General features: G+C 28.9%; 1 long non-coding RNA gene across 1 annotated transcript; it reads right to left on the reverse strand.

The window, feature by feature from the left end:
- Positions 1–7,034: 7,034 nt before the first annotated feature.
- On the reverse strand, positions 7,035–8,031 carry LOC128042935 (uncharacterized). The gene is made up of 2 exons (XR_008198545.1): positions 7,649–8,031; positions 7,035–7,371 (listed from the first exon to the last, which is right to left on the reverse strand). It is a non-coding gene; the product is annotated as an uncharacterized LOC128042935 (long non-coding RNA).
- Positions 8,032–12,445: the final 4,414 nt, after the last annotated feature.

A 12,445-nucleotide genomic window follows, 5' to 3' on the forward strand; every position in this document is an offset into this window, starting at 1 on the left:
CCCATTAATTAATAATAGTCGAATTACGATATTGTAGCCTAATGTAGACTAGTTGAACACTTAGGATATACAGAAATAAATCAATAATGCATTGTTAATGCATATCATATATCACTAAGCACAAAGTACAAATAACGATAAGCACCGAAGTGCAAAATAATTATGATAAGCACCAAAGTATAAATTTTACAACAATAAGCACCGAAGTACAACATAATACTATAAGCGCACTAATTTTTCCTTCATGGCATGCCATCAATATCCCAATAGTTCGGGGATCGTCTTCATAGGCTTTACTTATTATTAAATTTTTTTTATCCATTTACAAAATATTATAACTTTGTATTTTTCATGACTTAGTCCTTATCACAATAATAACACTAAAGCTTCTAAATTCTCTTCATTTTTACCACATACAACACTATAATTTTTACATCACTTCATTTAAACTCACTTTCTATATATTCATAATATCACAACATATTTTAATTTCTTTCAATTTAGTCCTTTTCATTATCACCACAATACATCAAATAATGGTACACTAAAATCAAAACTCATAACATTTACATTACTTACCCATACTAAATACTTATTATGATAAATTAATTTAGTAATTAAACTACTTAATTAACATAATTATTTAATTAACATAACTTAAACAAAATTACTAGTTGAAGTACTTACAACCAAAATTTGGATGATGAGTTTTCTTCTCTTCTACTCATCGACCACTTCTTTTCCTTTCCTTTTACTTTTATCCTTAAACTTCCTCTCTTTTCTTCAATTTCATAACAACATATAACATTTATAAGTTAAAACTAAAATCAAATAACTTATCTATGCTAGATTATGAAAATAAACGTGCATGTTATGAGAATTTCCATCATTCTTACCTTAACCTTTTTGAAAACTCAAAACTCTAACTCATGTATTTCTCTCCTTTAACCAATCTATGGAAGTTTTCTCATGAAATAAAGTTGCTCACTAGTATTCTTTTTAGCTTTTACTAAAGAAATTTCAAAGAAAAATGAAGATTTAAAGCTTGGATAGTTCAACAATGGAGGAAAGACATAAAAGGAAATACAAAAATGTTGGATGGATTTGGGGGGATGAGTGACAGTTTGATAAATTGGGAAAAGATGATATCTTTCATCTTTTCTCCACGTTTCTACACATTTCCATGAAAAATATCTCACCTTTTTATTAAATGGTCAATTTGCTAATAAGTCCTCAAGCTATCCATCTTTACACTTTTACCCATCATCATTACACCTTAAAATATCTACTTAATTGTTTACCATTTTATCCCAATTCATCTATTATAATTCCTGGAATAACTCATACTTCACTTAGTTAAATTTCTTCTTAATCATTCCTTCCTTTCTACTACCACTATGCATCTCCTATCTTTCTAAATTCCTATTTACACCACAATAATTTGTATACTCTTTCAATTTAGTCTACGCTTCTATTTAAATCTTTTCTATCTCAGAAATATTTTCTAATCTCTTATTGGGTCTAAATGCTTCCTAATTTAATACTAAAATTTCCCTATTTAGTAAATTTTAAAATTTCTCCACTATTTCCTGACCCAATCCATCACTGTACGTAGCTCCAAATCGAAACGTGGTTGTTACATTCTTAATCTTCAAAATTTGTGGAGGAAGAAGATGAATGAGAAAAATAGAATTTGTTTTGTTAAATTTTAACCGTAATTACCTAATTACTAAAAAACCTTTAAAAACTTTATTAATTTCAATAAAAAACAATCCATGAATGTCCAATGACTATATAAATGCTCTATTTACAATCTAAGTCCTCTTATTTTAAAGTTTCATAGCTATTTGATACCTTTAGATACTAGATATCTACTTTTTCACCTTTTACGATTTAGTCCTTTTCACTTAATTAAGCATTCAAATGTTAAAAACTTTTACCAAAAATTTTATACGACCTTACTAATATTTCATAGACATTAAAATAATAAAATATATTTTTACTAGTCAAATTTATGGTTCCAAAATTACTATCCTGATTTCGCTGAAAACGGACAGTTACAAGTCTGTATAAGAAATGAAAGAGCCTTACTTAGTGCTGAGTTATTACCCACATTACTTTGAAAAAGGAACCATACGGTCAGAACAAAAAAAAGTGAATTCATGGGGTTGCATTCATTGCAAATAGCACTGAACTAACAGATCACGATATAAGAATGATGTTTCGTAGCCTCTAGTAAGGCAAGTGTAATACAAATCAAATTGGCAAAACCTAACAAAGGAAAAAGAAATGAAAGAATGATACAATCTTTAAACACAGACTAGGGTTTTTGGCTAGCACGAAAGAGGTTATTTGCATGATTGTATGGGCATAGTGTATGCTCCAAAAATGAGTCATATTTTATTAAAGTCTATGTAAATTCAATATTCGTCAATAAGCGAGCTACATACAGTCAGTTTGTGTAGTGTATTCGCCAACAAGCGAACTATATGTTCTACTAAATTGGGAAAAGTCCTTTTATCTGTGTGACATATAGATACCCTAATGTTCGTTCTGGAACTCACAAAGTTTTATGAACTTACTCTGTTTATCTTCCCTTATTAGGATCACCGAAGAAGTAAAGGAACCTTCAAGGAGTACGCCAGAGGAAACATTCTGTGTTAGGCTTGTAGTGATTTTGTATTATGCATGACAAACAAGGGTGGCGCCAAGGCTTCAAATTTGAAGAACAATATTTTGTAACAAAAAAGAATGTATACGTCAAACTCTGCTCTTTCCTTAAATCCTTATAATGAATTTTTATGTTGTAAAAGTGTTTGGGCCCTTAAACTTAAATGTTTTATATATTGCTGCTATACCAAGTACATATATGTCTTTGTAAACCTGCGGTTCCGCCAATTACATTTTCGAAAGTGAAAGACTTTAAAGCTGTAACGTACCATTCCTGACCTTTAAACGTACCATTCTTAGATCCTCCTTAAAGGTTAGGAATGGAGCGCTACACCAGGTGTGTGAACATTTAAAATAACACATAACTCTATAAGGAATGAATACTATGGAAACACATTTGTGTTCATTGTGGATTATAAATCAATGGGTCAATATTTTGACTTCAATTGCAAGTTGTTTGATAGAAGAAGAATTATATGTTGTCACATTATAAAAGTGTTTGTACACAAAAGGATTCATAAATTAAATGACATGTATATAAAAACAATACGGAGAAAGGATGTGTATCAACCTCACTTAAACAAGTTTTTTAAAAGATGGTACCCTAAAATGTTTGTTGAATACCAAAAATACAAATAACTTCTTCGTTACTTTAATAGTGTTGTTAATATTACTGTAAACATCAATGTTAAGATGAATTGCATCAAAACAAAGTTGATTGAACTGAAGAATAACTTATTGAAGTGGAATGAAAGTGATGAAGGACGCCCTATGAACGCTAAAATAAGGAGATTGGATTGTATTTACCTTTAAGACGTATCTTTATTATCTTTAAGGCATTCTAGAATTTATTAATATATTGTACATATTGTTTTCGTTGTTACTTTAATGAAGAGATTAATTGTAATTTATCTAGTATGTTAGCAAGTTAAAACAAGTTTTTATTTGTAACAACCCGATTTTCAGTAGTGTTGAAAAAGGCAGTTTCGGAATCTCATTTCTTTAAATTAGGGCCGTAAATATTTAATATTTACGAAGTTAATGTAAAATTTTATTAAAGTTTGGTCCGATAATTTGTTGAATTAATTTCTTAATTAGGGTACAATGACTAAATTGTAAAAGTCTTATCGCTATAGGTTTTAATTGGCTAAATATTTAGGGACTTAAATTAAAAATGGTCAAAGATTCAAAAAGGTATTAAACCATTTTGTAATGTAACTTAGTGCTTGGTGATGGAAGAACCCACTTATTTTAATTAAAAATGATTAAGTTAATTAAGTTCTAATCTAAGTATAAAAGCCAAAATTAAGTAAAGTTTGTCATCTTTTTTCATTCATCTTCTTCTTTTCATAAAACAAAAAGAGAAAAACCCTTTGAAAGCTTCAAACTTTCGACTATCAATTGGTATGTTCAATTAAGTCATTTTCTTGTAATTTTATGTTTTTGAGATCATGGGAGCTTGATTTAGCTAGCCCAAGTATCAATTTGTAAAAATGTTAAAGTTATGAAATTTGTCATTATTGATTTTTTTTTGAAGAAATTGGTGTTAAATTGATAGATTTTAAGCTTAGATGAGAAAAATGACTAGATTGTAATGTTTAATTGTTAGTTTTGTTTATAAGGACTAAATTAAATAAAATGTAAAATTTTGGTAATAACAAATAGTAGTGGGTCTATAATGAATGTAATTGGGTTCGGTTTTCGAACTAAAGCTCAATATTAAAAGTTATGGTTATTTTGGTTTTAAGGACTAAATTGAATCAAATGTAAAAATTTAGGGTACCGAAAAAATAAGTTTCATAGGTTCATTCATATCATGATATAATGTATAAATGTTTGGTATTGTTGAGTTGAATGAAATAATTGAATAGATTAAGAATTGGATCAAACCGGAGATAATCGAGGAAAAGCCAAAATTGACGATTAGTCCCTGAAGATTCAACTTGTTTGTTATTTTTGCCAGGTAAGTTCATGTGGTATTTATTTATATAGGTTTTTGTGTATTTGATTTGTAACCATTTATGTGTTTGGTTGTGAATTGGTTAAAAAGGTGAGATTTGGACTAAATTGAAAAGTGATGTTAATATGTGTAATAAATGCTCGTGTGAACTTTGTAAAAGTTAGGAGACGAGTAGCATGCCGATAGGGTTTTGTGCGTGCTAGTTTAGGGATTATAGATGATTACCGAGATCTGACATTTGTTGTGAATACTCAAATACATTGACACAAGTTTAGATCGAATGGGTAACCTGATGTCGTTTTAAAGGTTTAGCTCAGACAGGTAACCTGACATGTATATATTCAGCTTGGACAAGCAATCGGATGTGTCGTTATAAACGTTAAGTAATTTCTAATGTGTAAACTGCAAATATATAAAGCATGTTCATAAGGAATAAATTTTTTCTATTTTCTTATGGAAAATATTTTTTATGGAAAATAAAAAAAAGTGCTTGGGAAAATAAAACGTTTCAACATGCAAACATGATTTTCCATAAAAAGTATATTTTCTATTTAATGCTAATTAATTCCTTTTGTTTTTCATAAAAACGTTTTCTTTAATTTTTCTAGAAAACTCTCCCTCTCCCTCTCTCATTTTTCATTTTTCCTTTCAGACATTTCCCTCTCTCATTTAAAAGAAGTTTTTTTTTTTTGGAAAAACTCTCCCTTTGCATCTCCTTCTCTTTACAATTTTTTTAGAAAACTTTCCTTCTCCCCTCATTTGCCTTGCCTTCTTCTCTTTCTCACTTCTTCTCATTTTTCATTAGCTTTTTTGAATCGAGGCTAACAATAGAGAATGAGATATAAAGTAATAAAAATGGAGGAAGATAGAGAAGCAAAAGATGAAGACTGATGACGTCAATCTAATTGACACCACCAAAAAACTGACATGAGTGACGCCAATTTATTTGGCACCACTATGAAATACAAGTATTTATATAGATGATGCTAAAATGTCAAATAAATTGGCATCACCCAAAAAAGTTGTTTTTTCAATTCTATCGGCCAATCATTGGCTCACGTGATAATTTATGACGCCAATAGAATTGGCATTACCCATGTTCACTGTTCATTAAAAGTCATTTACTTATTTAATTAAAAAATAGATTATTTTTATAAATAAAAAAAATTGGATATTTTGATAAAAAAATATATGGTTGATGTTAAAGTCAGGATCACAATAATCAGTAGTAATTGTCATAAAATTAAACACCTTTCCCAAGAAACGTCAATCCAATCTGATGATGATGGCTTGGGGCTGACATGAGTGCGCACCCCTGCGGACCATTCTACTTACTGCCTTACCTTTCTCATGCAATCCAGCTGTTCCCCATTCACTTCGCCAATCCAACTTCCCTTCTACTTTTTTTTAAATGCCTCTCCTTAGCAAATTTAGTATGATTGTATTTATTTAATCTTATTCCTACTTCCATGCTCCAAAGCTAAGCTACACTTTATTCTCCTAATCATATTATTGTTGTAGTTGAGAGATTTTTTTATGATAAACCCACGCACCTAAACTCTTTTTCTCTCTTCCTTTTTCAAGTTTTATCCAAAATAATAGTTTGGCATATAACATATTGTGCCATGAGCTGTCAATGATAGAATCTTGACAAAATTATTTTTAGTGAATGATTTATGAATTTAATTAAAGCTTTCACCAATAATTTATTTTAAATCAAACAAGATGTGCATTTATATGGGTAGTTATATTAAAATATATATTTTATATATTATAAGTGATTGGATATAATAATACGTAAAACCAACCTTCATAATATAAAAATAAATAAATAAATCCTATATGTTGAAAGGAATAGTTGTTAAAACATAAAAAGAAATGATGGTATTATTAATTTAATATAATTGGGTCTAAAGCTTATGATTAGGAAGGTTAGATGTGGATAGCTGTCTAGTGTTTTGACTTCCTAAGTCAATCACTTTTTTACACGTGGCAAAGTACGATTGCGATGGCGCCTCGAAATTATTACTTCTATTTTTTGGTTTTGAGACAGTGACATGCTTTTCCGATTTTCCAAGACCTAAAAGCGTGCCTGAGACTATGGACAGTACACTGCTAGCTGTCGCCATACGTGTGTTTCTAGATGTTTCTCTTCCTTCTCCATTTCCGTGGGACCTGTTCTTTCACGTGTGGGCTCCCACACACTCTTTTTTCTGAACCCAGAATCTTGCCCATGTAAAACATGATAATTTTTTTGTTAAAATATCTTACTTTTATTAAATTTATAATTTAGTATTTTTATTTTTATTTTAAGAATTTAATTTTTTTATTTTTTAGATTTTAAATTTTAGGTTGAATAGTTAATACTATTAAAATTATTTTGTTAAACTCAATTAGTACAACCTTATTTTTTAACTATTAAGTGAGTTTTCTTTTTATTTCAAAATATTACTGTAATAGGCCATTTTAGCCCGGGCCCAAATGCATAAACTTGAAGATAAAAATACAATAAATTACAGACCCAATTTTAAACCCTATAACACCCCAACCCAATAACCGAATTATAAGCCCATTTTTTTGACCCAATTGCAGGGCCCAACTGGCCTAAAGTCACAGAAACCTTAAGCAACAGATAGCCGAGACTGCTTGCCCCACGTCGTCCTTGCACACCGCAACTGCCCACGTTCTTCCCTCGCAATAACGCCCCACGTCGTAGCAACTCCCGCACAACGCCTACACACCTGCAAACCACGAATAGCATTAAGAGGATATACACAGCAAAAAACTTGTAAAACGGGGGTGGGCTATATAAAGGGAATTGATTCTTTGTATAAGGGTTAGCAAGTTTTTGTATTGAAAAATTAAAAAAGAAATACCAGAGAAAGAAAAAACATTTTGAAGGTGACGAATTCGGGTTTCTTTTCCTTGCTTCTTTTTACTGTTTTTATTCTTTTATCTTGTTTTTCTTTGATTTCTTTGAATAACAAAAAGGGATAAGGGGAAAATAGGAGGGCTTACTGTTTTTTGGAGGTGATTGAAGGCTTCTTTTCGCCGTTGCCTGGTCGGAGTCGGAGCAGCAGAGAAGGGGACTTTGAGAGAATTTGCGGCGCACCAGAAGAGGGGATGAGGGGAAATGAGTTTAGGGTTTTAAAATGGGATTTTATAGGATTCAAAATGGGCCATTTGCACTGTTGGTCCTTTGTTTTTTAGTTGATTAAATCAGTTTTTTTATATTTTTAAATTAGGCAATATATTTTAATGCTGTTTTAGTTCAATCCATGTTGCTGCGCAGTGCTTGAGCGATTTGGATAATTTGCTCTTTTGATCCTCCTTCTGTTACGCGTGATTTAATTTGCTCCTTTTCTCATTGTCAATTTTCGAATTCAGCCTTTAAATTCTATTTATTTTCAACTTAATCCTTAATTTGTTATGTTAAGTTTTTTTAAATATATTATTAGTATTGTTTATTTGTATCATTATCACTGTATTATTATAAGTACTTTTGATTTTTATTATTGTTATTATTATTATTTCAATATATATGTATATACGCATAGATATCATATAATATATGTGCATATATTTTAAGTGTTTTAAATTCATATACATATCTTATATTTTATTATTCTTTTATTCTTCTTAGTTTTATATACATATATATACGTACATATATTTCTGTTTTATAATATTTTTATAGTTTGTTTTATGTATATTTTATAGTCCAAATATATATACATTCTTTATAATATATATATATATATATACATACACTATTTAAAATCATAATAAATATATTTTCTGCATTTATCCTATATATATATATATATATATACATATTTTCATAATTTACTAATATATATTTACTTTTTTTATTTACCTTTATTTATTTCCATTTTTTAGATACCTATACATATTTTATATTTTATTTTCATAACTTTTGTATGCATATAATTTAAAATTAAAGTATTGGTTTTATATGTACATTAGCATTTTATTATACTTTTTAAAGAAAATACATTTTGATTTTGTCAAAACATTAAAATCATTTTTTATGATTCAAAGGTTTTCAAAATAAAAACGATATTCAAAGTTAGGGATTTTCGAGGAAAATTGAGCCCTAACGTATTGGGTTCCGATTTTCTTTGTTAATTCCAAATAACCGAGAATATCCGTTATTTAAAATATATAAGTAAAAATTATTTTTGGGAACTTAATTTGTTATGTCCTAACGTATTGGGCATGATATAATTGCTTCCTCGAAACGAAGATTTACTTATAAGGCAAAAGTGATATTCAAAATTCAGGGATTTTGAGAAATTGTACCCTAACGTATTGGGTCTCAATTTCTTCACATGACTTGAATAATTGATTATCCTTTTCAGATTTCATCATTTGAATTTTAAAAATCTTTTTAACCCTCGACATTAAGACATCAAATAATCAAATTGGTACCGATTTTTGGGCGTTACGAGGGTGCTAACCCTTCCTCGTGCGTAACTGACTCCCGAACCCGTTTTCTCAAATATCGTAGACCAAAGTCGTTTTTAAGGTGAGCCGATCACATCTCAATAAAGGATCGGTGGCGACTCCAATTTTTGTTGTTTTTTAAAGTCGACAACTAAAATTTTTTGTTTTCAAAAAATGGTTTCGACAGTTACACCAATAAATTTAACCAAAAATTTAACAATTTTAACAACTAGACTTGAATTTTAGAATATGAAAAATAGAAAGACTATGTTGAGGCAAGTTGTGAAGCAGCATTCTAAGTGGCATTTGGTGGTGGCCATTACCATTACCGTATGACATTGCATTAAAACTTGACATATTTTCTGTTGACAATTACAACCCTTTCATTGCGAAGAATCGTTCGGGATTGCATTGAGAATTACCTTAAAGAATGAATCTCCTTAAATCATGTTTCATTGAACTTTATTAATATATTACTTTTGCTATTTTATAGCTATTGATTTTAAGAGGTTGCATTGTAATTAATCACTAGTATGTTAGCAAGTCTCAGAACTCCTATAACGAGGTTTGTATAGGTTTTGTATGAGAGCATATTGAGAACACCATATTTGTTCATTGAAGAACTTATTGTGAGTGCAATTGAAGGGTAAACCAATTGTATTTACATAGTTTAAGTTCTCAAGAGGAGAATTTAGAGGTGAGTGTTTTAGTGTTTAGTTACGAATGTGAGGTCTTTATACTTGGAGAGTGATAGAATGTGGTTCATTTATTGTATTGTGGATTAAAGATAGTGGACTTACTGACTGAGTTAGGCTCCCTAGACGTAAGGAAACTAAATGGCGCAAACAAACCTTTGTGTTCTTTGTTATTTCATTTACATAATTTTCACGTTACGAGCTGTAATGGCGATTGCAATCAGGCAATTCAAGCAATTAATGACTTTATATTCCAATAGATTAAATTTTTAAAAAAATAAAAATATAAAGGCTAAATTCTAAATTTATGAAAAAATATAAAAAAAATTATGACATTTTTTATTCATCATATAATTTAGGAGTATGAAACATTAGGATTTTCAATATTTTAGTTTAAAAATAAATAAAATTTAGTTGCCATCAACTTAGGCTGTTTACATAATACGGGTGTGGATCAACTCTTGATAAGTGAAATGCAAATTGATTGATCCGTTTTCATTGATTTTGTACCTTTCAAGTAATTATTCATCGAAACCTTCCATGTGAATATAAAACAAATTATACAGGTTTGATCAAAGTTGGAGTGGAGGAGAAATACAAAAGAATTAAGTAAAACTTACATAAAACATATGCGTAAATGGATCACATTACACTCAAACTCCAACCTTAAAAATCTAAATCAATAATTTTTATCAATTTGTTTCTATTTAAAGTTGAGGTCGTTCTTTTTGTAAGTGTATCATTGGGTGGGCCACATATTGGGTTGTTTCGTAGCACGTACAATCATGGGATATAATTCCTAAAGAAATTGAGCAAATTAGTGGTGGGAATTCTAAAGAAAACATTGCGTGGAACATATGTGTCTGAATTTATAAATGTGAGTAGTCGGCCTATGTTCCAACCTAGAAAACAGTGAGTGGGTCCAATGTAGGAGCCATAAATCCAACTCATCTTTGCAACAGGTTGCTCCAATTTCTTTGAATTGCTATCCATAAGCTTTGGTTCATTTTCCCTTTTCCTTTTCTTTTTTCTATTTTATGCATTTTTTTTAATTTTAAAAAAATTGAACTGGTTAATGCTTCTTTACATATATGTATTTTTTTTATGAATAATATTAGGGGAAATAAAATTTCAGCATATTTTAATTTTTTTAATAAAAAGATGTATTTTAGTCTTTTAATTCAATTAGTTAAAAAGGGTGAATTATTTTAATAAAAGTTAATTCAGATATTTGTAAGGTGAGATTTTTTTCTTTTCATGAAATATTTGTTTTATTTTCGTTTTTAAAATGAATTGTAATTATAGTTTATAAAACAGAGTGGAAACTTTCAATATATTATATTTATATTTATATTTATATGTTTTTTTTAAGAAAACTTTTGTTCCTTCTTTTATTTTATATGTATAATATATGATTAGATATAAGCTATTTAATGTTAACGAGGTATTGGTTTAATCAGAAGTGGAAAGCTTTAAATTTTTTAAATATATTATGTCAAATTTAGTCCTTAATGTTTATATTTTTTGTCAAATTGGTCTTTTTCTTCTTCTTTTAAGCTAAATTTAGTGTTAACCTTTTGAAAAGAGTCAAATTTGACAACCATTTGAAAAAGAGTCGATATGATGTTTTGTAACAAGAACACTAACTAAAATGTTAAAATTTTTAAACACAACAACTTACTTGATAATTCATGTATGCTCCATGCTATTTATTTTGAATTTTTATGAATTTTTATATATATTTTAATCTTATTCATTTATTTTACTCAGTCCGAAAAATGGGCCTAAAATTTTGCTCAAACTCAGCCTGAGTAAAAATGTTAAAACCCGAGCCTGGCCCGGCTACCCGTAATAAAAAAATTTGTATTGGTTTTTTATATAAAGATAAATTTTAAAAATATAATACATCAAATATACTAAAAACATTAATATAAATGTTTCACAACAAATGGAAAAAATTAAAAATATATATTTAAATAACACTAAGATAAGTACAATTTAACAAGCAAATACCTTTAAAATAGTAGTAAATTAATAAAAAAAAGAGTTATACAATATTCAAATATTAACATCAAAATAGCAACAATATATTAGCAAAACAATGTAAAAAAAAAGCAATAAATATTTTTTTTTGCAAATGTGGGTTAGGTTGGGCTTGGACCAAAAAAAGTGTACTTGAGGCCCAACCCGTTTAGAAATCGGTTTTATTTTTTTATCCAAGCCAATTTTTTGGATTTATATTTTTGACTAAACCCTCCCACTTTTTAAACTGACCTTCAGGTCGGGCCGACCCATGAACAAATCTAACAGTCACGCCAACAATGTTAAAAATCAATATTTAAAAGTAATTAGTCATTGGTTAATAATTGACTTATGACTATCTTATTCATTAAGGTATTAATTATGGTAATATTCTAGGTGAGTGAGGGAAAAAAAAACATATGAAGAGAGTTAGATTTTCCATTTGTTTTTACTTGATAGGAAAGAAACAAAGAAAGTAGGAATTTGCTAACACAAGTGAATAAAAAATAAAGTTTCACATGTACTAATACCCTTTGGGATCACTCAAAACTTTTGCATTAAATATCTTAATCAACCTCATCTTAGTTAAGATTAGATAAAATTGGGGTATTCTCCACCATTGTCATTTTCC

Source organism: Gossypium raimondii, chromosome 8 (assembly GCF_025698545.1).
Source record: "Gossypium raimondii isolate GPD5lz chromosome 8, ASM2569854v1, whole genome shotgun sequence".
NCBI classification, from domain to species: domain Eukaryota; kingdom Viridiplantae; phylum Streptophyta; class Magnoliopsida; order Malvales; family Malvaceae; genus Gossypium; species Gossypium raimondii.